The sequence below is a fragment of the Homalodisca vitripennis genome, unplaced genomic scaffold (assembly GCF_021130785.1).
Source record: "Homalodisca vitripennis isolate AUS2020 unplaced genomic scaffold, UT_GWSS_2.1 ScUCBcl_6186;HRSCAF=13279, whole genome shotgun sequence".
In the NCBI taxonomy this organism is placed as follows: Eukaryota; Metazoa; Arthropoda; class Insecta; order Hemiptera; family Cicadellidae; genus Homalodisca; species Homalodisca vitripennis.
The window spans coordinates 7,862-34,127 of record NW_025782320.1 but is presented as its reverse complement, the minus strand read 5'-3'; the positions used below and the strand labels follow the sequence as shown (position 1 = coordinate 34,127).

Below are 26,266 nucleotides of genomic sequence, written 5' to 3'. Positions count from 1 at the left end.
GGCATGTTTATATGACCAGCTGAAGAGTTTTTTATATACATTTTTCTGAAGGGTGGTTTATAACACTTTACTGAGAAAGTGAGATCAAAAGGATGCCGTTGTCCTGCACCAAGTACCTCCGCGCCGCGCCTTATGCTTTGAGCGCCGAAGTAATAAATCTGACCTGTCGGGCAAAGTGACAGGGTTATCCTGCGGCACAGTTTTCAACAGGTACTGGGTTCAAGAAAATATACCAAATATATTCCTTTTATTTTCTACATGAATAAATACCTAATAATTATTTAAACACAATGTTATTTACATTTGCAAGCAGCAGATTACAGTATAGTATAGTTTGTTGTTGCGACCCCCTCAATTTAGCACCCATCTTGCACTTCCTTCCAATCCACTATAATTAGCACTATATATTGTAAACTCAACATGAAACTTATATAACAAGAGAAAAACATGTTGTATTATTAATTATTAAATAAAATTACAAATGAAAACCTATATTGTATATATATATAATGAAACTATATATATAATGAAAACTATAAAAAAATATTGACAACCTACCTAGCGAATATAAACTTACCTTGGCAATTTTTTCAGTTTAATATTTTTGTGTCTGTACAACTGATGTGATTTTCAATCCCATATGAACAGCAATAATTCATAAGTTATGTTTTATTGGTATGTTGCCGTGCTTTCTTCGATTCTGGAAAATTTAAAGATTTGAACATTTTTGTATTATAAATATTTAAAAATTACTGTATACAAATCTTCCTGGGAAAATTTTTAAGCTGATTTTAAATACCTTGATACAAAATGTCGTTTTTCTGACTCTCTTGAAAGCAAATACACGAATAATTCCTTCTAAATATAGTTTTGATGCAACATTATGTTCTATTAACAGCATGGTAAGAGATCTCAGTCGTTCTTGAGAGATGTTACGACAAATATGTGTTGATTATTTTCAACCGAACAGCGCTGGAAAACAGCGCTCACTATGACTCAGTCAATAAATTATATATGCAATATAGGCTATAGGGTGAAAATGGATTTCCAATTCCGTTTAATTTTTCTCATATGTTTAATGGTGTTTTGACGTCATTCTGTACCATTTCCCTGAAGACTAAATTTCGTAAAAAGATTTGAGGGAACAATGTTTTCATTTTCGTTGTTTTAAGTCTTCATTTGCAACCTCACTTTATGTCTTTCTGTTCCAGTTTCTCCATCTACCCTCAGATTTAAGTTTTAAAGTTTATAAAAACCAAAACTCTAAAAATATGAATAATTATAATTATCTAAATCTTTCTTGGACACTAGCCAACGGCGCTGTGTAATTCAAGCAACGTCGAGCGTGGCTGCTGCTTGGATGGGTGACCGCTAAAGCTACGTTTTCCTAGACGCGCATTATACAGCGCTGCGTATTTTCCTGCGCCGCGCATCTAAATGCGTTGTCGACATTCTGTAATCGCGGGAATTAAATGTCTTCCTAGACGCGCAATATCTGGTCCCAACCTCAAGTCATGTCGGACTATATACATGTGCGTGCCGCAGCTTTACTTCTTCTTCAAGAAACCACTATAGACATGGAAGTAGACTGTGCAGTTTTTACATACGTTAATACCTAGCAGAGAATCATGCAGAGAAATGTTCAAAGAAAAGAGATCACGAGGGAGCTTACACTATTTTAGTTAAAAGACATTTGCTTACTGATGACGTTCAATTTAAAGAATATTTTAGACTTACGCGTGGACAGTTCACACATTACCGACCTCATACGTGAAGATGTAACCGTGAAGCCTTCTAATCGTGTGAAAAATCCCTTAACTGCTGAGGCGAAATCCCCATATGTGAGAGTAGTATCACCTAATTCTTTCCGGTAGCCTTTTTTTACAACTTTAAAAATTTCTTTTTCAACGTTCTTTTTGCATTAGTCGATGCAAACTGTAAGTTCCTTATGGTGGATGTTTGGTGCTTATGGCGAAGAAGGAGATGCAGGAATATTCCAAAAAATCAAAAATGGGCAAACTTATCAATGAAGGTGCCGTATGCCCACATCCAAAAACACTGCCTTCTGCGGATATGAAGCTTCCACATGTCATAGTAGGGGATGAAGCGTTCAGGTTAGACAGACATGTTATGAAACCTTACCCTCACAAAACAGTCCCTAGAAGATAGGTATAAAAGAGAATATAACTACGTTTTAAACAGATGTAGAAGAGTCACGGAGAATGCTTTTGGCATTATGTGTTCAATTTTTAGAATATTCTTCAACTTGAAACCAGAAACCGTAGACTTAGTAATATTTGTATGTTGTTGCCTTCACAACATGTTAAGGGATGACTTTTTTGGCCTGTAATCCCCCTAACTCTGAAGATGTAGCCAATGTTAAGTGGGAGATGCCTGAAAAAGAACATGATACTTATAGCCTGGGTTGGTGGTTTCGCTAAAAGTGAAGGGTTTCAAGTAAGGAGCAGATTCACAGAGTGCTTCAATTCTCAGTTCTATAAACAAAGATTAAGTACTGTACTGTCTGCCAAGAAGAAAAGAAAAACAAAATAACTGATGTTTAAGAAAGGTGCAACTTGGGTGTTTAAAACGAAAAATTGCAATTGCACCCATGATAAGTATAATGTTAAACTCGAATTATTTAATGCGGGCCCATTTTGTTTAGATTTATTCTGTTTAAACGAACTTGGAAGTTTGAAAACATTGTTCTTATGATGAGATTCGCATTTCTACACAACTCCACAGTTCCGGGTAATGAATTTTTTAAATTATGCCAGTTTTTAGTATATATGTGTGCATTCGTTTGTAATTTTTATAACAATTATTAATACAGTAACTGTATGTAGAACTTATAAACAAATATTTCTTAGATAGTTTCTTCCCTATTAACTCCCACTTCCTTGTCCTTCTTCAACACAATCTTGTATTCTTTTTGTTGTACACTCCACAATATAAGGTCATTCTTGAACTTCAAACACTAAAAGTTCGTCTTCTTCCTCGGAAAACTTAGCCGATTTAGCACTGGACGCGATGGTCTCCATGGTGTTGCGCGGCGCAATGAAGGTGACTGACTGCTCTCGGAGCAGTGGTGTGGCGTCGTTGCGCAGCGCCGTATATCGCGCCGACGCAGTGACGCGCCTAGGAAAACAATTCCACTTGATTATGTACAAACCAGTGCTTGGTTACGCGACGCAGTTAGATGCGCGGCGCAGGATAATACGCGGCGCTGTAAAATGCGCGTCTAGGAAAACGTAGCTTAAGCGATCCTGTCCTTGCAAGCATCCCGCCTGCCCGGCCATTGGTGGTGGTTCGGAAGTCACCTTTAAGCCGTTGGTCCCCAGGTTAAGTGTTAGAGAGGGCTTCTTAGCCCTAATTTCGCCTGGTAAAATAAGACATCTTCACTTCACTTTACTTTATTTAACACTGTGTCAAAATTGGATAGACAATATTTATTTTACATTTCTCTTCATGAAGTACATTAAATCCTTCTAAATTATATCGACAATATCACAAGTAAATAGTAGGTCTAATAGATTACAAAATATTTTTCTTGAAAAATTAGGCGCCATCTGCAAACTTTCAGCAGTTTATTTTGTACTTATCTTTGCGAATGAGTTGCGACAATCTTCTATGAATTTAACGCAAATGTCAAGAGAGTTGCATATGTAGTTACTACATTCAGATAGATGATTTCTGCTTAAGGTGTCTTACTTGTTACGATAATTCCTAAAAGAATTGCATACCACACTGAAAGTTCTGCAATAAACTCATACCTCTATATTTCGTTCACATCAAGCGAGAGTATTTTGCATTTTGTTTTCGGGTCATCAGTGCTAGTGATGCTGCTAACCTCATTAAGAACACCACCTCTTTTACTCTTTGCCTAATATATCACAGCTTTCCGCTCGCCGCTTTGCTTTCCCATCATATGTCCTAGTGTTTCTTTAGCGTTAACGTGATGTCTTTTTCAGTAAAATTGTTCATCTCTGAGTGCTGGAAACACCCTCGCAGAGATACATAGAACATACATTCTAATGATTACCCCAAATATGTAACTATCTGTTTTGCTGTAACTTAGGTCACATCTGATAACGCAAGATAAACATAAAACGAATAAAAAATGCTACCGAATTCCATCTGAGGATTCATTATCTCCCTTCAGCCCTGCCTCGCCACACAACAGCATAACATCCGTGTTTCTAACGAACAGGACTCAATACAGTGTTGTACATCGGTCCATTGTCCGGTGTTGACATTAAGACGGAGAAATAATGAATAAATGTATTTTGTACAGAATAATATACACACTAACTCACTAACAATACTATCACAATAGACACTTGATGTTAGTGTCAGTCTCATTTAAATATAGTCTAGAGTGTCATTTTGAAATGAACACATATAATACATTTATTCACGAAATGTCATTTAAAATTATATAGAGCATTACCCATGTATACATTTGAAGTTTTACGAAATTCAAACATATATCCCTCTATATTGATTTAAACAAACTCTCCAATAATATAAAGTTTTTTTATTTTTGTGAGGCCTTTCGTACTCAATGAGTACATCTTCGGACTCACACAACTGAATAAAAGTAATAATAACAATAAGTAACATAAACAATTTTGTACTAAATAAAAACATATGTCATTAAAAATACAAAGAGGTAATATTATATGACAGCACAGTATGTTATATGTATATATAAAAATAAAGTTTATATTTAGTTAAATCAAATAAAGTAACGGTGAATTTTGAAAAAGGCCCAGGTTCGTTGTTTACCAGATTATTTTGGTTATTTTTTTATAAAAATTGTTTCATATGCATCAAGGAATTTTTTATTTTGTACTTCTTTTAATAATTTTGCATTTGAAAAAGAGTGTCCAGTTTGAATTGCATGTTTTGCCATGGCTTATCTTTCTTCCAGTTGGTATTTTAAACATGCCCTATGTTCCTTAGCTTTCTGTTTTAACTTTCTTTTTGTTTGGCCAATGTATTTTAAATCGCAATTGTCACTATTAATTTGATAAATTCCAGATTTTTCTTCTTCATTAATTTTATTCTTGGGGTTTCCTAATATATTATTTAATTTAATTTTGGAATTTGTAGATACATTAATATTGGCATGTTTCTTAAAACTTTTAGTAATATCTGTAGATAGATTGTTGTAGGAAACAGATATCCATTTTTCAGGTTCTTTACTTTTGATTTGATATAAGGTTGTTCTAGAATTTCTTTCAATAATTTTCTTTTTCTTTTTTATCATATTGTCAACCATGTTAGTTTTGTAGCCATTAAATAAAGCAGTTTCCTTCATTTTTTTAACTTCTTTTTTATAATTTTCTGTTGATAATGGAGTATGACATACTGTGCTGTCATAGAATATTACCCCTTTGTATTTTTAATGACATATGTTTTTATTTAGTACAAAATTGTTTATGTTACTATTGTTATTATTACTTTTATTCAGTTGTGCGAGTCCGAAGATGTACTCATTTAGTACGAAAGGCCTCACAAAAATAAAAAAACTTTATATTATTGGAGAGTTTGTTTAAATCAATATATCGTTTCCAATAAGACAAGAGCTTCAAGAATATATATCCCTCTGTTTTAGAAACTCTATCAAATTTAAATATTAATAATTAATTTGAAAAAATTCTTTGGAGCCAATTTAGAGTGGAAACGTTGTATTCCATACTCTGTAGTAAGCCGTTTGCCTGTTAGGCATTTAAAGGGTAGTCTGAGATACCCTGTACAGGTACGAGTATTTCATTATGGTTTCAACGGCAAACAAAGCCAATTTTACACGGTAGACCATCTTGATATTGAAATTGTTTGGATAATACTTGTATTTTATGAAGTCTGACGAGTAAATTACATTATATCGGTTTTAATTTTGCCAAATGGACATGGCCCATTTACACAAAGGCTAGAGCTCAACAGTTAAACCACGCTGATGTGCGAGATGTATAACCTCAAAGTCCATTTAAGTCCGCTACGCCTCGTATGCTGCTGTATCGACTACTCAACAGTTTTCCTCGCGGTCTTACGGATGGATGGATCCTGATTGTCTTGGAATCCTGAGTCAGCCTAAGCCTGACAGGTGATTCATCTCTCCGGTCATTGTTTTCGTAGGAACCGAGCCAAGCGCAAAGGTCAACCTCGTCCTTTCAAACTATGTTGTGTTAGGAGTGTGGACTTAACATTGGCATGCGAAAACTAAGTAACATTGGTACTAATTACTGATGAAGGAGAGTCTACTCCAGAAATACTTTAGTATTTGTTGCATGTTCAAATATTCAAATTTTCAAGCACTTAGAATGTTTCTTCATTTTACATTTTTTTGCACCTCCGGAGTTTTGTGCATATACGACAAAATTAATTGTTGTTGTTTGAAATATCACGATAGCGCCATGTGTATATATGAACACCCGAAACAAATCATACAGAAAAAAATCAAAATCGATGTGTCCATTTTACCACTGTTCTCAATTTTATATTCTAGCAATTAATTCCGGTAAAAGTGTTACCAATCCTTGATAGATCTGTTTGAAAAGAATTGCAGGCAACCTAATTCACAATAGCTTTAAAATATGGAGAAGCGTGCATAGAAATAATTGCTCTAGTCGAGTGCTGTTCTTACAACACCTGGAGTAGCGTAACCGGACTGTACGTCTCCATGTCGGGACTATTTCTTATAAACTTCAGGAAAACACAAAAGAAAGGCTTTTATAGTTATAATTTTGATAGATAAAATTAAAAATTTAAAAGATTCTGCTTGATTTAAAAAAAAAATTTAAGTTTCTTTCCTAAGAACTGCAAATTGATGTTCAAAGCGTGTGGGGTGGTTAAGCGCAAGGTGTATAATTGGGACTTTTGGGGCAATTTTATCTTATAAAAAGTTAAAAGCAGGGGAAATTTAGCAGTGCGGAAATGACTGCTAGCACAATATTTTCTTTCACTTAATATGTTGGTTGGACTGTGATGGTTGCGGCGAGTGCCGCTACAGTTTTGAATTTGGCGCGCGTTATCCGTCTGTTGCCGCGAACGCTATAGCCAGCTGCGCCGACCTCTAGCCTTTAGCTCAAACAATAGGAGCCTCCTACCATCCGGAATTCTTCCGGACAGGTTCTGGTAGGATGGTTCCTGCTAGGTTTTCAGGCTGTGACCGGAGGTTGTGCACACAAGAGTCGTTGTGCAGCTTTCGAGCAGGGTGGACCGGGAGAAGTTAGCGTGGGTGGTCTGGATTTTAGTAGTATTTTGTTAGGGAACCTTTCGGAACTATAACCCAAATTATTATATTTATTTTAGTCATCAAAGCTGGTTAGGTTTTGGAATAGACGGAATCTAGTGGGCGATCCACGATTATTCCTCTATAAGGTCCCACCTTCCGGTCGCGACGCCACGAGGTCGCAGATATTGGTAGCGCGAGCCGTTCGCCTCGGATTCCCCAACACCATTCCTAACCAGCATTAATTTTAATTTCACGCTTTCCGTCCATTTTTTTTGAGTTTTTCGAATAGCAGTGGTAATTTCTCAAACAATGGCGTAAAACACCCCAGGGCAGCGACCGACGCCACGAGGGAAGCAGCGACCTTCACCTACAGAATCAGATAACTAAATTAGTTCTAGTCATTTAAAATAAGCTTAAAGTGTAAACCGTTATTACTTGAATTAATTTAAACATTTATTTTATTGTTCTCAGTTTAACTTCAATAGAATTTCATAGTTTCAACCTTAATAATTTAATACCGTACTTTTTTGCCCGTTTTATAAAGTATTTCTTAAATATAAATATATTCTTAAATATTTCTTAAATAGTATTTTTTTAAATAACTAATAACAGTAAAGTCTCATTTAAGCTTTAACTAAGCAGAATTACGACTTGTTTAACCAAGTTCTATAGTTTTCTTTTATACTAGTAACCTGAAGTACACTTTGTTTTAGACTGTAACACTATTTTTTTTTCACTAATTATAGGTGTTATGCAGTATTTTTCTTTGATAACTTTCATTTACATAACTGTCCTTTTATTTCTTACAGCCACATTCCTTTTTTTAAGTTTTTCATAAGGATTAATTCATTTAAAAATTATTATCACGGAGTTCGTAATTTCCGTCTGTCTGTCTGTTTCAAACAAGAATTTTCTCGTTTCGTTTTAAGACAGTTTTAAAATTTAAATTTGACATTTTTCCTTGTAATTATACTTATAGTTCTAAGCTCGCAATTGTTATAATTATTTTACTTCATATTTTTATCCGAATTAGATCTTCTTATTTTTGGAACTGCAGTAATATTTTTCGACACAAGTTTAGTCGGTTTGCCGTGCAAGCACGTAATTGCGTAAGCAGAGTTCCTCAGATCCGGTTTTTATGTATCACTCCGTAGATAACGAAGTCTAATTATTTTAATCTACATTATAGATTTTTACTACTACAGTTAAGTACGTATTTCTTATAATTTCCGGTCAATGTTTTAAGGTACTACGTAAGTTATCTTTGTAAGTAAAACGGTAATTTGTTTTCGTTTTCACTTAATTAAATTGTAAACCGAATGATTTCCTTTAAATTATTTTACGACTTAGCCTTATATACGTTTTAGATGTTGGTTATATTAGTTAGTGTTAAACACATAATAATAACTGTGATTTTGTTTTGTGTAAATTGCAGCTTATGACGATCATTTGTAACTAACCTTGAGTTACGAATACAGGTAAGGTAGTTGGTAACTTTGTTATTTTTTGTTATAGTGAATATTTTACTTTCGGTAGAATCTTAACCTTTGTGTTCTAAATTTCACTTCGCTTGGAAATATGTTTAATGTTGGATACGAGCGTTTGTTTCAGGTACTTTAACAGTTTTACAATAATTATAAGTCTAACAATGCTATGTGAATATAACTTTTTATTTATTCAAAAGAGATATACAAGCTAATTTACAGTGTAAATATTATAAAAAATTTAAACTACTTAAACTTTTTTAACATCAATATAAAACTAATTTATATTTATTAAAGTAACTACCTGATTTTTTTTTTCCTCCCAGTAGGTGTTGGTTTGCTGTATTTTTCTCAAAGCTAGGTCAGCCCAAGTTGTTTTGAAATAATTGTTTTTTACTGTTATTGTTTTCAGACTCCTCTAGTCTAATAATTACAAAAGTAAACATATTGGTACCAGTTTCCCTTGTATAGCTTATTGTGTTCTTATTTTCCGCTCTCTTTAAATATGTATAAACCAGACAATATCCCCAAAACTGTAGCGTGGATTAAAGAGTTAAAAACAACTCAGGCCCGGGATCAATGCTCTCTATTGGGCATCACACCAGCAGGTACACTTGAGGGAATGAGAGTTCAGCTTCGTGCTTATATTAAAGAAAAATATAAATTAGGTGAAATCGACTCAGACGAAAATATTAATGAATCCAAATTAGAAACTACAGCAGCCTCGACTGATGTTACACCAACAGTCACACAACAATCTGAGGTACAGTCCAACATAACATACACACCTTCACAAACAATAATAGATCCGAATATACAAAATTTGATAGTGGCTATGCAACAACTTACACAAACGACAGTTGAACGCACTACAGAAGTAGTGTCTTCACAGATTGCCGAGTTTATTCTCAAGCCATAATAGAGATAGTGATGCCGACATTTCCTTCTGTTGTTCGCGAAATGATTAGAGCCCTGCCTATGACTTCAGGTTCGTCCCTCCCAGACCTCGTACAATTTGTAATTAAAGCTACAGAAATATTCAACTTAAACCTTGTAAGTGACAAACTATTTATTACAAATACTATTCCGCGGACTGAGGGTAGACCTTCGTGGCATATGGTTAAATGCTATCACGTCTAATCTTAGTTGGCTCTCACTGGTCCAGACAATACGTACTTCACTCTTAACTGATAGAACACTGAGGGAAGCTCAGAATCAGTTCTTGTACCGCCAGCAAACTAACTCAGAGTCCTTAGCTGACTATGTAACACAACATTAGTGCCATGTTTTACATTTTTAAAACCCTACAGTAGATAATGCAGTTGTCTTCTGTAGATTATGGCAGGTCTCAATCCCTCCACTAGAGCCTGCTTATCAGGACTTATAACACCACACTGCATTAATGATCTTTTAAAAATTGGCCCCCACAGTAGATGACTTACGTCTTACATATTACGACACTCCACAAACAACCAACGTATCCCCACCTACATCCCTTCATAGTTCCATACCATATAATCAAAGTTTTCAACAAAACAACAGATTGTTTTACAACCGAAGCAGTGGCCACTCTAACCATACTAACGGTCAACACACCACTACCAAAATCACCGGTCACGTAACTTTAATCAATATAAACCTCAAAATAGTCGTAATGGCGGTCATTCACACTTGGAATCAGGGAATAACCATTCAGGCCAATATAGTACACCAAAAAACAACACAAGTCAGCGTAACTACCAAAACGGTCAGCAGAATAGGGCAAGCTAATTATTCTGGTCAGCCCAATTCCAGGCCGAAACATTTAAACTTCCCAGGAGGCATTTTTAGACAGGGAAATTGTCTCCCCCTAAACCGAAGGTGAATCGCCCTGTCCGCTCTATGGCACCTTCTTTACCCAAAGTAGATCCCCTTACTATCTGGCTATCCATAAAGGAAATCAAACTTGAAGCACTAATTGATAACAGGCTCCACATACTCAATAATATCTGGGTCAGTCTTTAAGGACCTACAGAAAGGTAAAGGGTTTTTACGTCAACTCACTTAACACCAGAACTCAAGCCATGACAGCGAATGGTACTTACATGAATTTCCAAAAACAGATTAAATTGCATTTTAAAATTTTACACCTTTCCTGGACTTTTCCTTTCTTTGTATCAGATAGCCTACCGGTGGCAGTTGTGTTGGGTTTGGACTTTGTAGATCACAGTAAAATGGTGATCAATGCGGCTCAGCGTAAAATAACTTTTTCCTTTGACACAACCTTAATTATTAATCAATTCCAGGATCAGTCAGCTCAACCCAACATAGAATCAACTCATACAGCACCAACATTAGGAGAAAACTTGAACACAAAACAAAAAACACATTTTAAAAAAACCTATTGCAGCAGTACCCGGATACCATAACACCATGCCTTGGCAAAAACCAACTTAATATCTTATACCATCCGTATAACAACTAATAAGATTGTCCGCTCAAAACCTTTTCATTATGCTCCTCCCAAACTGAAAGAGCTAAACAGAGCCATATTAAAGACCTGTTGAGTAAGGGTATTATTCGTCCTAGTGACTCTCCATATTCAAGTCCGGCGTTTTTAGTCCAACTTCTAGAACCTAATTCTGAACCAAGAAACATGGAACAGAGATGGAGTAAAGCTCTAGACAATCTGATCCGTGCTAAGGATAAAGTATCCAAACAGTATAATAAAGGTCGAGCACAGGTTCCCTTTAGAGTGGGTGATACAGTAATGTATCGACTATTTAACCTGAGTAATGCACCCAAACACATCTCAGCCAAGTTGCAGCCTATGTGGTCTAAACCTTTGGAAATTGAGACCTTTACCTCCCCTGTAACAGTTGCCTTGCGTGACCCAAAAACCAAGAAATTTGTTAGGTCAGCACATGTATCCCATATTAAAAAGTGCATTCTCCCAACTCCACGACAATGATCTGCCACTAGATATTTCCTCTATTCCGAAAAAGCCATTGTGATATTAGGTTTATTTTGAGTTTATTTTCATTCTTCTTTCATTTTACACGCTTACAAATAACATTTCCTTTTCTTTTTCTACTCTTCTTTGGGACCCTGCATTGGTGGCTCTGCCTGGCACTGAGGTGGATTTGGCTAAGGAGTTCACCTGCGTGTGCTCTCCTCTTGCTACCTGGTGTTGGGTTTGGCAATTCTGATGTTTGGTCCAAACTGTCTACTATACACTTACACGGGGATGGGTGGTTATGAGATCTGCCATTTAAATTTTTTTTGTTTGAAGTATTTACAGCTTCCTTGATTTAGTATTTATTTATATATGTTTTCTGTAATCAATATTGGGAGCAGCGACAGTCTCATTGCCTCCTATGCGCAACCCCAAACACACTTCATTAACACATCTTTAACTATCTCTATCCTATTAATTAATTTTTTTTTTGTTAAGTTATAACTTAAGGCATTTAGGGATAGAGAATAATTTGCATCGATAAATGCTTTAGAACCGACATTATTTAGCATTTCCTTATAGTCGACTTTTCAACAAAGTTTTCTCCTATATTCAACTAGGCTAAAGCTATAGCGAAGCACTCACGCCAGTTAGTCAATCGTTATTTATTGCTGTAAATGTTTATCTCTGTGTAATTTAGTGTTCGTGTATGGTTTTTCGTGATAGATATTACTTTGTATTTTCGAGCATGCGTGTTTCGACCTTATAATGGTCAGTTATATGTATATTTATTTTGTATGTGTTAGTTATACAGAGTGGTTATCCTATCCACATATTAATGGTTATTACCAATCATTTCCTGGCCTACTAACTCTGAGCCAACAGGAGTTTTTTTTTCTCTTGAGTTATTGTTTGTTGGCCCATTCCTTCTCGATCTGAACACTCCATTTAGGGAATACTACTCGCCATATGTCACCAAACAATCTTGAAAAACTAATAGGGTAGATAAGTTTAAAGAACTTGTTAGCAGACCAATTCTCCTCTTTCCTTGCCTTTTATGACTGTAGTCACTAGGAGACCTCATCATTTAGATTTGGATTTATTTTTCCAATGGCCATTTCATCTTTTCACCACCTTTCCTGTATTTCAAATATTGAAAGAATATGAACAAACAATTAATTGTATATGTTCTTCCAGAGAGGTCATGGGGACCTTTCACTCCCTCTCATTCTGCGTCCGGTAGATTGGCTTGTTGGCAGCAGGCTTGTCTCCCGCTGCGGGAGGGGGGGAGGGAAGTAAGGGGAACAGGACTAGGATTATGGCCAGCTACGATGGAAGAAATATTCTATGAGTTACACAAGAATAAATTTTCCTTAACTTCTCCTTTCCTACTTGGCCTATTTTTGGAGGGAAATCTGAGTCTGATGATGGGGCTGAATGAAGGTTGTGATTCTCAGTCAAACACGGTTTCCAGAATACTGATTCCTTTTACCTAGACTATCTTCTATAATTTAATTAAACTTTTTAAAGAAGCCCAACCTTAACCTTGGAAGAGTTAGAAGTATTTAGCAGGTATGTGACATATTGGTGATAGATAGATCTTAGTTGCTTTCCACTTATGGGTTGAATTTGTCTGTGGTTGAGGACTGGAGCTGTTCAGCGAGAATGGGCGCGGTTTCTGCACCGCCTTTCTGCATGGTAGTGTTATTTGAATATTTTAGTAAACTCTGCGTTCTAGTTTAAGATTTTTCGCTCAATTTAACTTTAACTGGTTCACTTCCAAATAACTTTCCTCTCACCCTTTCTACCACTCTTAATGGCTAAGCCTTCGAACTCCTCGGAGAAGGAGGGGAGGATGCGGCGAGTGCCGCTACAGTTTTGAATTTGGCGCGCGTTATCAAGTATTTTGTTAGGGAACCTTTCGGAACTATACCCAAAGTATTAGTATTTATTTAGTCATCAAAGCTGGTTAGGTTTTGGAATAGACGGAATCTAGTGGCGGATCCACGGATTATTCCTCTATAAGGTCCCACCTTCCGGTCGCGACGCCACGAGGTCGCATGGTTGTTACAGTATATGGGCTAATAACAGCGCCACAACAGTAGCCTGTGCTCCTCTGGTGTTTTATTGATTGCTTGATTTATCGTTGGTGTACCAGACATTATTTATACAAATATTATATCTTGAAGGTTTTGATTGAAATAGGCAAACATTTTGACTTCTCATACTTATTTATAGCCAATTATTTATGGGTCAGTCGTTCAAATAAAAACTGTTGTAAAAGGGTATTTTCTAAGTTTGGACAACGATTCAAAGGGAATGGAAATTCAAAGGTAGTGGAACAATATGAGGTGGTCGTCAGACAGGTTTGTCGTTAACAGTTCTCAGAATTGTAATAATGAGAAAAGACTGCCGCTGATGTATTTATGGAACTGTCGGTGAGGATCAGTTTACCGGTTCCAGAGGTCAAGGTTGTTCTACCCTTGATTATCATTTGTATATTATCAAGTATTCTGCTTATAATACAGGTATGTAGTTAAACCATTTAAACAACAAATCACTGAGCGTTATATAAATTGTTCCACCAAACAAAAACCGTTTTCAGATGACTAAAACTAATTTTCGGGGTAGGGGCCTACTTTTGAGGATTTAAAAGAATTGAACGAGGTGGTTCTGTGTTCTAAATATTCTGTACACAGATTACTATTCCGGTGACTGGTAATTATTTAAATTTAAATACATTGGTATTACTGTGTGAGATTTCTAAATAAGAAACGTGATTATAGTATTGTAAAATTGCTCACAAACACCATATTGATTATCATTTTAAAATAAAGTTGTTATTAAATTACCGTCTACACTTTTATTATTGACCAGGGCAGGATGGTTCACAAAAACGGCATTGGTCATGTTGGAGAGTTTTTAGTCATTATTCTGAGTATGAAATTTTGTAAACCACTATTTAATATTTAACACAGATTAAATTGAGCAAGTTTGGTTAGTTTATCGTAACCGGCAACATATCCTTTTTAACGCGTAAATCGCATGACTGCCCAGGGCGGTGCTGCCTCCTAGTGACAACATACTCGTAGTACAGAACTGTTTAGAACTCCGCAACTCACTACTGTGACAACTGATCACGTCGAGACCAAGATAGTCTGTAACGGGTAGGCTACTCCTCTTTTCCGAGAGTACTAGTTACCACAAACCGAAAGTACCCGGTACAGGTTACTGCTTCAGGTATTTTTACGATGCTGATTCTTTACATGTTTAAACCCGTTCCTAGTACAAAGTAGGTACTCGGACTCATTTAGCAGTAACAGTACGTATTCATAGTATAATTCTAAATCAGTACGAGTACATTTTTACTCTGTTACTGAAAGCACCGGGTACAGTTAGAAGCCACAATAATTAGCTAAACTAACTTCAGTTTCGTAATTCGTTACGGTAAAATTTAAATATTTAGCGTTTTGAACAAAATTGAATTACATGTACACTGTATTCATAGTATAATTTCTAAATCAGTACGAGTACATTTTTTACTCTGTTACTGAAAGCACCGGGTACAGTTAGAAGCCACAATAATTAGCTAAACTAACTTCAGTTTCGTTACGGTAAAATTTAAATATTTAGCGTTTTGAACAAAATTGAATTACATGTACACTGTCGTGTATATGTTAAATTAAAATAGTTTTACTAATAATAAATAGTAATAGACTACTAGGCGATCGAGTATTTGAAAATAAAATGCTCTTGGAGCCCGGGAGCAGGTCCCGTCGCCCCCCCCCTCAGAGCGTCCCTGTCTACAGATCATCAGGTTGTGAACGCATTGTGAGCAATCGTGAATTTCAGCGTTGATATTTTCAGACAATGTACTTGATAACTGCCGCTACTCATCTGCGATTCAAAACAAGTTCTGTGTTGTGCTCTGGTTTGTGTTTTTTGGACATTCATGCATGTTTGGGATTTTATTTTGATTTTAAATCACTTAATTTGATCAAACATAAATAAAAAACAAAAACAAAAACAAAAGTGCCCATAATTCACTCCCAAAAACCACTGTTTCGATTACCTTAATTTAATAGATGTAATAAGAAACTTCTTAAAGATGATGTCATAGGAATAAGAGTGAAAGCTCGACTCGAAAAAGTGTCGATTTTTCCACCATCAATTGTTCTACTATTCTAACAGAATGGGGTGTTAGCCTTTCCAGGAATAAAAAAGTGCTGCATTATTAAAAATATATTTTATTGTGCAAACGTTAATATAAAAAAGTTGACTGACGTATCACCAATCCTATATAAATTAACTGTATTTATTATTCCAAGTAGTCAAAACTATAGCCAAATAAAAGTATGTTTGGATCAAGTTCAGGCGTTGAGTAGTTATCTGTAATAAAAACCAAAAGAATATATAATATGTTAGCTATGTTATAAAACAACACCTTTGAACTAAATAAAGAATAGCCCTTGCATCCTATGTGGATTGTGTGGCAAATATTTTGTGCGGTAAAGTTAGTTCCCTGTGCGGCGATTTGTAGATACCGCTACCACCTACATCTTTGGTTTCGAATTGTAGTCAGTCTATTTTTTTTTTATCTAATTGTGATTAATTACATTTAAAATAATGGATATCTACGTTTATTGTTAAGTTTACTCTGTATAACATATCTCCTCCCATAAGTGGCAGTTATTTTGTCCTCTGTTGTCAAAAGCCATTTAGGAACTGCGTTAGTATTTTTAGAAATTCATTAAAAATCAAAATTAGGAGCAATATACGATGCTATAGAATAATATTTGTGTTTCAAGAATGTCATATAAATTTGTACTATATTTTATGACATGGAAATATTTTTTGAAACACAACATTTCAGAGGGCATGCTTATAAAAGTTAAGTTCGAAAACTATCAATGTAATATACATTTTATATGGAAATTCCTCTAGTTTTAGAAAACATAATAAACTTTATTACACATACATGAGACCGTACTATAGCTGCAAAACAAAAATGAGGTTATGCACATCAATTATGCAAGACGGATGTAGGGTATACGTTAGAGTGACTGAACGGTAGCAAAGCTATCGCTCGAGGGGCTGGAAAATGATTATTTCTTTCTGCCTGCCTGTCTGCACATACCTCGAAAACGATGTTGTGGTCTGTACCTGTAGAGCTGAAACTTCATTTTTATACAAGGAACACTGAGTTGATGGCCCATGGAAATCAACTGAGCGTTACCAGAATTTTTACATTGATTTTTGGTATAACCATAAGAAAATTTGTAGAGAAAGTTAGCTTCGTTATATAATATTTTAACACGTGATATTTGATGGATTGGTTGGTAAAACTCATTATGTTCAGGTTCTTCGACCCCGCCGCCGTTCTATCAGTTTTTTTGTGTGTAGTATAGACAAGGTAGCGGCATGCCACACCACGTGTCGCATAGCAAGCTTCCCTAAACTTGCATGCTCAATTTTAGGTCTACAGCTTCTTTTATTCTTAAAATGTGTTGCGGACAGACAGACAACAAAATTCTTCCCTCAGCCAGACAGAAGGGAGAATCTAACTGTCTGGAAACATTTTGGGTGAAGTATTTTCTCATAGCGTCTTACAATCAAAGCCAATATGTAGGCATATACTTTTCAAGCATAATTTATACGGTTATGTTTTGTATATTTTAGTGTAAAAGAGATTTTTGTTTAAATTTTTATTTGCCACTCTCAAGTTTTCTCCATGTTTCAAATAATTGTATTATTTAACTGTAATTTAAATTTATGTTTATTACTTTGTACGGGTATTTTCGAAACGTTAATACCAGGTATTTAGGAAAAGATAAGTATACAAATCAGATTACCGTTTTACCATAACACCAATTACTTGCCAAAAAATGAAGTTACTCCATACAGTCTATAGCCTTGGTTAGACAAATATAGGTAATCAAGGCATAATAGTAGCCTAAGAGGAGTCGCTTCATTTTCACATCAAGCACCACACCTTTCACATCAGTCTTACTTGAACTGTATTTTAATATCCCTTCCAACTCGAAAGGTAGATTTAACAGGTAGAAATCGTCTATAAATGCCAATCTGAAAATTCATTATTAGTTTAGATGTTTAATTTGCACAACACTGATGGGACAATAACCCTCAATGTTGGTGTGTTAATATAATTGTAACACTTTCAAACATTTAGAAACTTCATAATCTTGAAAGACAAAATTGTTGTAATTGTAGTCTAAGCATATCAATTTCTTTGTAAAAACGAGAGTCAATTTATAACTCAATCAAGCTATATGTAAATACTGACTTTGTACTACATTTAGCCTGAATCTATTAAGTTATTGTGTCCACAATTATTCCTGTAATGTATACTACTTAACACTGTGAACACCCGCTTTCTAAAAACTCTTACAAGATACAAACAAATAAAATCGTTAAAAACAAACAAATTTAAAATTACCTGATAATTCTTAAACAATTTTTTGTTTTGAGTTATAATACATAATATGCAACAATTCCATTTTCCAAATTCTTAAAATGGCAGCCACCTTGAAACATTAAGAGATGTCAAAAAAGTTGTATATGATCTAACATATTTAAAAATGTACAGTTTTGGGTCCATGTTGGAAAATATTTGAGTTAAAGTTTATGGCAACTTGGCAAATGCAAATGGCCCCAATCTTAAAACATTTTATTGGTTAAAACTGGCTAATGAACTCATTCAAGCTATGTGCAAATACTGCTTTTGTACCAAGTTTAGTTTGGCCATTTAAAAAATTGCGACTGTTATCGTGTTCACAAGGGCGTGTCACAAACACACATTTTTTATTATGATAGTTTTTGATTTTGTAGCTCATGATCTCCTGAAAATTCTGTCACGAGGCCGATTGCAATAGGCACATTTCTATGAAATCTACCTAATAATTTAGTGTATTATTTACCTTTTAGTTGGTGATTTTATGCCCAATGCAAATTGACCAATCTATAATATCTCCACACTAAATCAAATTTTACTGCACGATATATCTATTTATGAACACCATTATTTTATGTTGAAAACTGATTCTTTTGTATGATTGGATAATCTGCAAAATATATTTATTATTGTGAGATTTAGTATTTAAGATATCATTATTAACACTTGTCTATTTGATAGATTACCTTTATTTTTGTTGGATTTTGTGTGGGAATGTAGTTTGAAATTTTCATTGGGTGAGATAGGCAGGTCAAAGCTTTTCTTTTCAGATTTGACATTGAGTGGTGGTGATGATTCAGGTGGCCTTTTATACTGAGGTGCTCCTTCAACCTGAAGAAGGCTGTCCATGAAAGAGCACAGAGTTGCAAAAACTAGGAGAGTCCACATGCTTCTCGCTCTTTGGATGATTGGTTTTCTGAAAATGTTAGCGCAGTTTATATTTTTGAGAATAGTCAATGATGTTTGATTACACTTTTAGGATAGTTGGTTGGTCGGTGTATAGTTGGAGGAATTTAGCTGTGCTCGTAGGGTACTAATACTACCCTTTCAACAAATTAATAAACGCCATCTGTGTGGCAGGTTGCGTTTACGTGCTAGTCGCTGAGATGAAGACGCAACAATCTCTTTAACGACTTTAAACTCAGGATTTCGATTTGCAGATTATTATTGATAAATACGTTATTAAAAAAACACGTTAAACAACACCATAACAACTAAAAAAACAAGGATAAGTCCTATTATTGCTATTATTTGGTATTCTCTTATTATTTAATTCCACAATAAATCAGCACTGTCACAAAACAGACTGATTGTGATGAGTTATTTGGCTCAATTCGATTCCTGAAAGGAGGGTTTTACCCATGAGTCACAGGAAATGTTTTCGGGATGCAGCGACCCCTCCCGCCCAAGGAAGCTAGAATACAAGGTAGGGTTCACGCGCATCTCCCCCCTCCCCGCGGCGACTGTGCCGCGTCGTCTGGTGCCCACGCCCCGGCCCGCCACTGGGCACCACAACACAACACATATTCCTGAGTCTTACTGCCGACTGCCTTACTTAAAAATGATAAAGCATTTATTATTATTTTACCATAATGTAGTTACAAACATATATATTATGGATAAAGACACTTTATTTATATACAGTATAATTAAATTAAAATCAAGACTTAAAACATAGAGGTAACACTTACTAGTAAACACGTTTGCAGTAATCGTTTTATTTAATTTTAATACATCCTTTGTGTTGTTTATTTTCTTCTACATTCTATAAGTCTTATTCTTGTTAAATTTAATGTACGCTTTGTAGCACTATGAATGCGTTGTATTGGCTGAAAACAAAAACTTTATAAAGTAACATATTTGTTAAATTATTATACATTTATCAACTGAAATAGTAAATATTACGTACTCTGATTGAAACACTAATTGAAATAGGCCTACTTCAAATTATTAAAAACATAATAGTGTAACATTTAAAAAAGCAATATTAATATCCTACTAGTATTTATGTTTTACAACTTACTATTCAAAAATAAATAACTTGTAACAATTACCTGATATTTACTGAAGTTACGCCAGTTTTTTACTCTTCTTTCGCCCGTCATCTGCATCAGTACATATGTACCTTTTCAAAGTTTTTTTATCTTAGTCTCAGATTTCATTCTTATGAATGTTCTTGTACGGACGTAACACGAAATAGCGAATTCGTCGATATCCGGGTACTTTAACGAAAGGATTTTCTGTAAGTTTGCCATCACATTGTCACCCTTATTTAGGCTATCACCATGGTAAGTATTAAAGCCTTTTTCCATGTTACAAACTATTTGAAGCCAATTATCTGATGGTTCCATTAGTGACCCCCTGGATATTGTAGAGAGCCAATCTTGTTTGTCTGTAATGTTTTGACTTGTGGGATGACCATAAATATACGATGTGATCAATTTATTCTCTTTCACCCTAAACGCTATGTATCCTGCAAGCATTTTCAGTAAATCAGGATTTTCTTGACAAGCATCGCTGCTCAATACATCTGTCTTTAAAATAAGTTTGGAATTTAGTGTTTCTATAAACTCATCCTCTTGTACTTTATCACCTTCAATTTGATCTTGTGATAAGTTCTCTACAGATGAGACATCTGTGTTTTCACCCTGTAGGTTGTCAATCAAATCAGCACTTAACGTCGCTGAGTCTTCTTCCAAACAGTTCTCGTGCTTTGTTAATGGAACAGGACAACGGCTTAAAAGTAATGATTTTATTCTATTACTAACTGCTGTTGGAAGTGGGTGATCATAGAATTTTCCGAGGCCTCTAATTAAAGCTTCCATCGATATTATTTGAAACACCAACTCTATAGATATGAAACGCTACACATGATACGCTAATATATCTCATAATAACATTATACTGTTATTAATTAGTAAAATAATCATAGTTATGGCTATTCCCTATTTGTCCTATTTCCCTCTTTGTTCTTTAAAGTGTTCTTATTTTGTTTTAGACTGGCATTAATCAAAAACTTATATATGTATATATATATATATATATATATATATATATATATATATATATATATATATATACTGTATATATATGATTAAAACTCCAATTATTAGCTATTAGTTTTTAAAAAGATGTCTTGGATAATTTAAAGATAATGTATAGGTAGGGAGTTTTGACACTCATCAAGTGTCGAATAATCCTAAAAATACAGAACATTGCACAATAGTTTTCCATGACAGTTTGATAATACTGATTCTGCAGACTAAAACTCCGATAAAAATATTTTAGTTAATTCTATATACAATTTTAAGATTTACTTTTTCAGCAGGAGTTTATTTCACACTGTTTTTACATAATTCAAATATGAGGAGTATGATAATCCCAGTACAGGAAGAACATCTTTCTCAGTGTTCATGGCTTTTAAAGTACAATGATCAATGCATTCACGTTAGATTATGTTTGCCTGTTGTGATGCAAGAAATAAATAACATAATCATTGCCATATATAACACTTGTTAAAGTACTTATCATTAACAGTCACCTCTACATTATACTACATGGACATTAAGCTTGAAAATAACTTAAGTTTATTTTAGGAGGAAGGTTTAAAAGTTGTTTTTCAGTGCCATTATAGCGTCAACGATTCTCTGTCGTGCTCAGCAAGTTGGCAAATGATTAAAACTCCAATTATTAGCTATTAGTTTTTAAAAAGATGTCTTGGATAATTTAAAGAGACTTTTTGTCCTCCTCCGTAGACTAATGGTTATAGTCTCAGTTCTGTAACCGAGAGATCAGGGGTTCAAATCCCGGGCAGGTCCAAAAATGTAATAATAATAAAAACCAGTGCACCTCGAAGCCGGTATAGCTGACGCTGAGGCTTAAATGAGGAAAAAAGAGAATGTCTTTCTTGTTTTAGGCGGAAACATATTTTTGTCGTCCAAGTATGGGAGAAATTATTGGTAAAATACAGAAAGAATTACCGTCCTTATATGGAGAAACACGAATATTTCAATGTGTAAATTTGAATTTACAATCCTCAAACATTTAATCATTTGTAATTAGACACTTTGGAACTTTGATCAACGAACTGGAGTGAAATTATCTCAGATCGCCAGCAGGACAGCATGTACAAGTCACATTAATGGTTGGAGGCAGTGACAGGCCCTGTAGAATGTTAATAATATGCCATCTGTTGTATAGGAACAAACTATGGGTTGTGTTTTTCGTTCGTAGCCGCAGCGTGTATCAATTCCAGAATTGTCATTTAAACCGCATTGAATAGTCCTCTCTTCCCTCATTTGGGCAATGATTCATCACGTTTTTTAAAGGATTAAAACTTAAACATGTGTTTCTGCTAAGTAGCCAGTATCTTTTAAGAGGGTTTATATAACTAATTAGAGTGTTATAGAAATTGGAAATAGTATTAATTTTTTATTTGTGTATTAAATCGGTATCGTTTATGTTGGTTGTTTGTTTATTTATTCATGTTATATGCAATTTTATTTATTTTTAACGTATTTGGTTATAACGATTGTATGGCATGATTCGAACAGGTGAAAGAGCTTCAGAAACGAGTCATCATCGAAATAAGAAAAAGTTGGATTGACGACCGAAAGAGAAATAACGTTAATTACTACGGTAAATTTAATATTTACGCAAGACATTTTTGTGTGGAGCTCATTAGACTCGATAGCTGAAGAAACCCACGATAAAAGAATAATGGACCTCAGGTTCAATTAAAGTCAATTTTTGGGATAAATCCTCTTTCGGTTTACAGTATGAGACCGAAATAATGAAAGATAAATGTACATGTTTCAATTTTAATTTTATTATAAAATTTATTCAATATATCGAGATCATAAATGTAATAAAATGGAAACTAATTAAATATTATTCAGCAATAACTTTGCTGTATTAGAAAGTAAACTTTTAATAATGATTCTTTGTGATTGTATTTAAAACAAAAACACTTTGTTAAATTTTTCGGAATATTCCTTGATAATGGTTGATTTGGAACAATCATATAGATTATATAGTAATGCAATTTAATCTAGCATGTTTGCTTTGTGAATTAATTTTACTAATGGCATATTGTGGTCTCACATACACATACTTACAGTATGTGTATCGTTATGAGGGGTATCTGCACAAAAGTGATTTTAATAGGATTTCGTGATAGAAAAGGGTGCAATATTTCTGTGCTTTATTTGCTTCACTTTTGTTAGTTCGGGAGTGACGTACTGCGCTTTTGGTTCCTTTGAAGTGATATAGCTTGGACTCTATCTCTCCTGTCTGGACTCCATGTACTTTGACAGTTATAGCTTAATAATATGTATTTAAACTTTGAATGACGGTCCATTGCAGCATTTTTAGTTTTTAATGTATTAGAAGCTTTTGTCTTCTTGTAGTAACATATATTTTTGTACCGTAATATATAACTGTGGAAAATGTCTGAAATCCTGTTATCCTTCCAAGAATAATTAATTTCATACCTTAAACTCAGTGAATTAGTAAGGAATTCCTTAACATTCTATTGTTTTTAACATTGCCAAACATTTCTACTATAAAACATAAAAATTGTTTTAACATTTGAAGACAATCTAATTCAAGGCAGTGATATTCATGAACATAATACCATATTAAAAAAAAATACTGCAATACAAACTAAACTAGATTCAAAAATCTTTCGTCGCGTTCTGGGATAAAATTGTCGAAATAAACATCTTGGATCTACGTAATGGATCTACTCAATCAAAGTTTAAATCCAATGTAAGATAAATTTGGTTTAAACATATTACTTAATGGATTAATTTATGTATCAGTAGCAACTCCATACTCTGTAATATAATAAAATATATGTGCTCATTTCAATTTAATAATCTTTTAAAATAAATATCACTAAATAACTTTTTAAACGGTAATATAAAATTATATTACATAGTAAAAATTAAATTTTCTATAATATAATTCTAATACGAACTAAACAATTATTGTAGGACTATAATTTATCATTGAAATTTATAGATGTAAAATATGTGTAATGTCTAAGAAAATAAATATTATTCATTTTGAAACTACTCTTCATAAAGAATTTACATAACGGAATCCAAATACTCTCAAAATTTCGAGCACTGCACAGTCTCCTTAGTCATCTTCCATCAATAATATGAAACATTGGAAACGAGGTAGACTCATTCATAAGTGTTAAAATATTTACAGTAGTTACAGAAAAATATCTTTTTCATTGGGTATGTTATTTACCGTAGGTGTAAAAATTTGTTGAGTTAAAATACTGAGTTTCAGTATTTAGTAAAGTGGAATTGAAACATATTAGTACAGTTATAAGATGAAAGTTGCGGTGTATTGCTTATAATCACCTGATGAGTACTGAAAGGTAGTGTATTTCAAGTCAAGAGAATTCATCGATGAAAACATGAAGAGGAGAATACCTAGTGTAGCAAATGGGTTGATCTTCCCTGGCCACTGCAAAATAATTAAGGCAGAAAGTAAATGAACTTGATTGTAGTTTTTAAAGGAGGTCAAGTTCTGGAATAAAAAGCAATGACCTCGGTGAAGCTTGGACATATCTTGAATCTTGAAGGAGAATATATTCTAGCCCTGTAGTAACATAAACGCAAAGAGCAAGTCATTATACAGGAGTAATGGAGTACTCATTACATTATAGGCATACCCCGCTGTTTAAAATCACCTATCATTCAGATATATGTTTGACTAAGAATATTTTTGAAAAACTTTCTATAGCCTATAAGTTCAGCTTACCCTAGGTGTTAACCTTTACATTATGGGTTAACCAAAGAAAAGCAATACCTGCAAGAAAACAAGTTTCTTCTTCAGGTACACGGATTCCATACCGAACTTTCATAAAGGAAAACTTTTAGATAAGATATTCTGAAAACAAGATCTCTTTTGATAGCTTGTATTTATAATCAATAATTCAGTTAACAAATAAATAGTCAACCAGCTTGCTGAAGTCTTTTATATGAAAACGGGGATTAACGTTGCGTGACAAACATTTTGTAATGTAATTAAAATTGCTTGTTCATATCATTCGACAGTAAACGTTTAAAGAAAAGCAGCGGGTAATTAATTAATAATAATTAACTAAGCAGCGGTAAAATTAGTAATTTTCACAATACAAAAAATAATGTAGAATAGTAAGACAACGATAGAAGATAAGAAAATATTTATTTGTGCAGATTTACGAGTTTTTTCAAGTTTACGTGTTTTATCAGGTAACTAGCGGGCCCGGCGCGCTTTGCTGCGCATTTCAATAATTTTTTGCAAAAGTTGCCCGCGGCTTCGCACGCAATTTCCCGTTGAAAACAGTACACTATATTCACTTATTCTTTTTCTATCACATTCTAAACATTGCTGAGATAATTGATAGGTCGTTCCATCGTGAGCCTCTTGGGCGTATTATGAAGGTATGTACCATATTCCTGCCTCTATCTAGCTGTTACCCACGGCTTCGCACGCAAATCTTAAGAACCGAAAGTCCTTATATTACTTAGTAAATTTTTTTTTTACTATAATAAATTTTAGATTAAATTCTTTTTTTTTTTCTTTTTCCTTTGGGATATTGGGGTGGATTCATAGATCCTCACCACGTCAAACCTGAGCTTATTGTGTGCCCCTTTGATGTTAGAGGGGTAAGCCTATCTTCGTGCCCTTAATTAGGCTAAGAAGCTTTTCCCCGATACTAGCATCTGGTTCGTCGCCTGGTTGTTTGTCACCGAAAAGAGCCCTTCTCCCTTGCTCCCAGTCTCTTCACAGTCCAGTATTATTATGTGTTTTGCAGTCTCTTCAGACTTATTGCAGAGTCTACACTCCGAGGCCTCATTTCGTAAACCTAGAGTGTTTAGGTGTTTCCTGAAGTTGGCCGTGTCCAGTGATCAAGGCAATCACTTGCTTAACCCGATCCCTGCCCAGCCCCATCAGCCATCTGGTGAATCCGGAGCTAGAATCGGCAAGCAGTCCTTTTGCCGAGTGCTTGTCCTTGGTGACTCTGCCACCGCACGCGGTGTGTCTTCCTGGACCATTTGTTTATACTTTGGTAAGCGGCTGACTTGCTTATACCAAAACTCGGTTCTGGACCGGTGTATGGCATGCTTGCT

General features: G+C 34.6%; 1 long non-coding RNA gene across 1 annotated transcript; it reads right to left on the bottom strand.

Moving 5' to 3' along the window:
• Window positions 1-577: 577 nt before the first annotated feature.
• On the bottom strand, window positions 578-19,961 carry LOC124373708. Its single transcript, XR_006923464.1, has 3 exons — window positions 19,823-19,961; window positions 18,818-19,047; window positions 578-700 (listed from the first exon to the last, which is right to left on the bottom strand). It is a non-coding gene; the product is annotated as an uncharacterized LOC124373708 (long non-coding RNA).
• Between the last annotated feature and the right edge of the window lie 6,305 nt (window positions 19,962-26,266).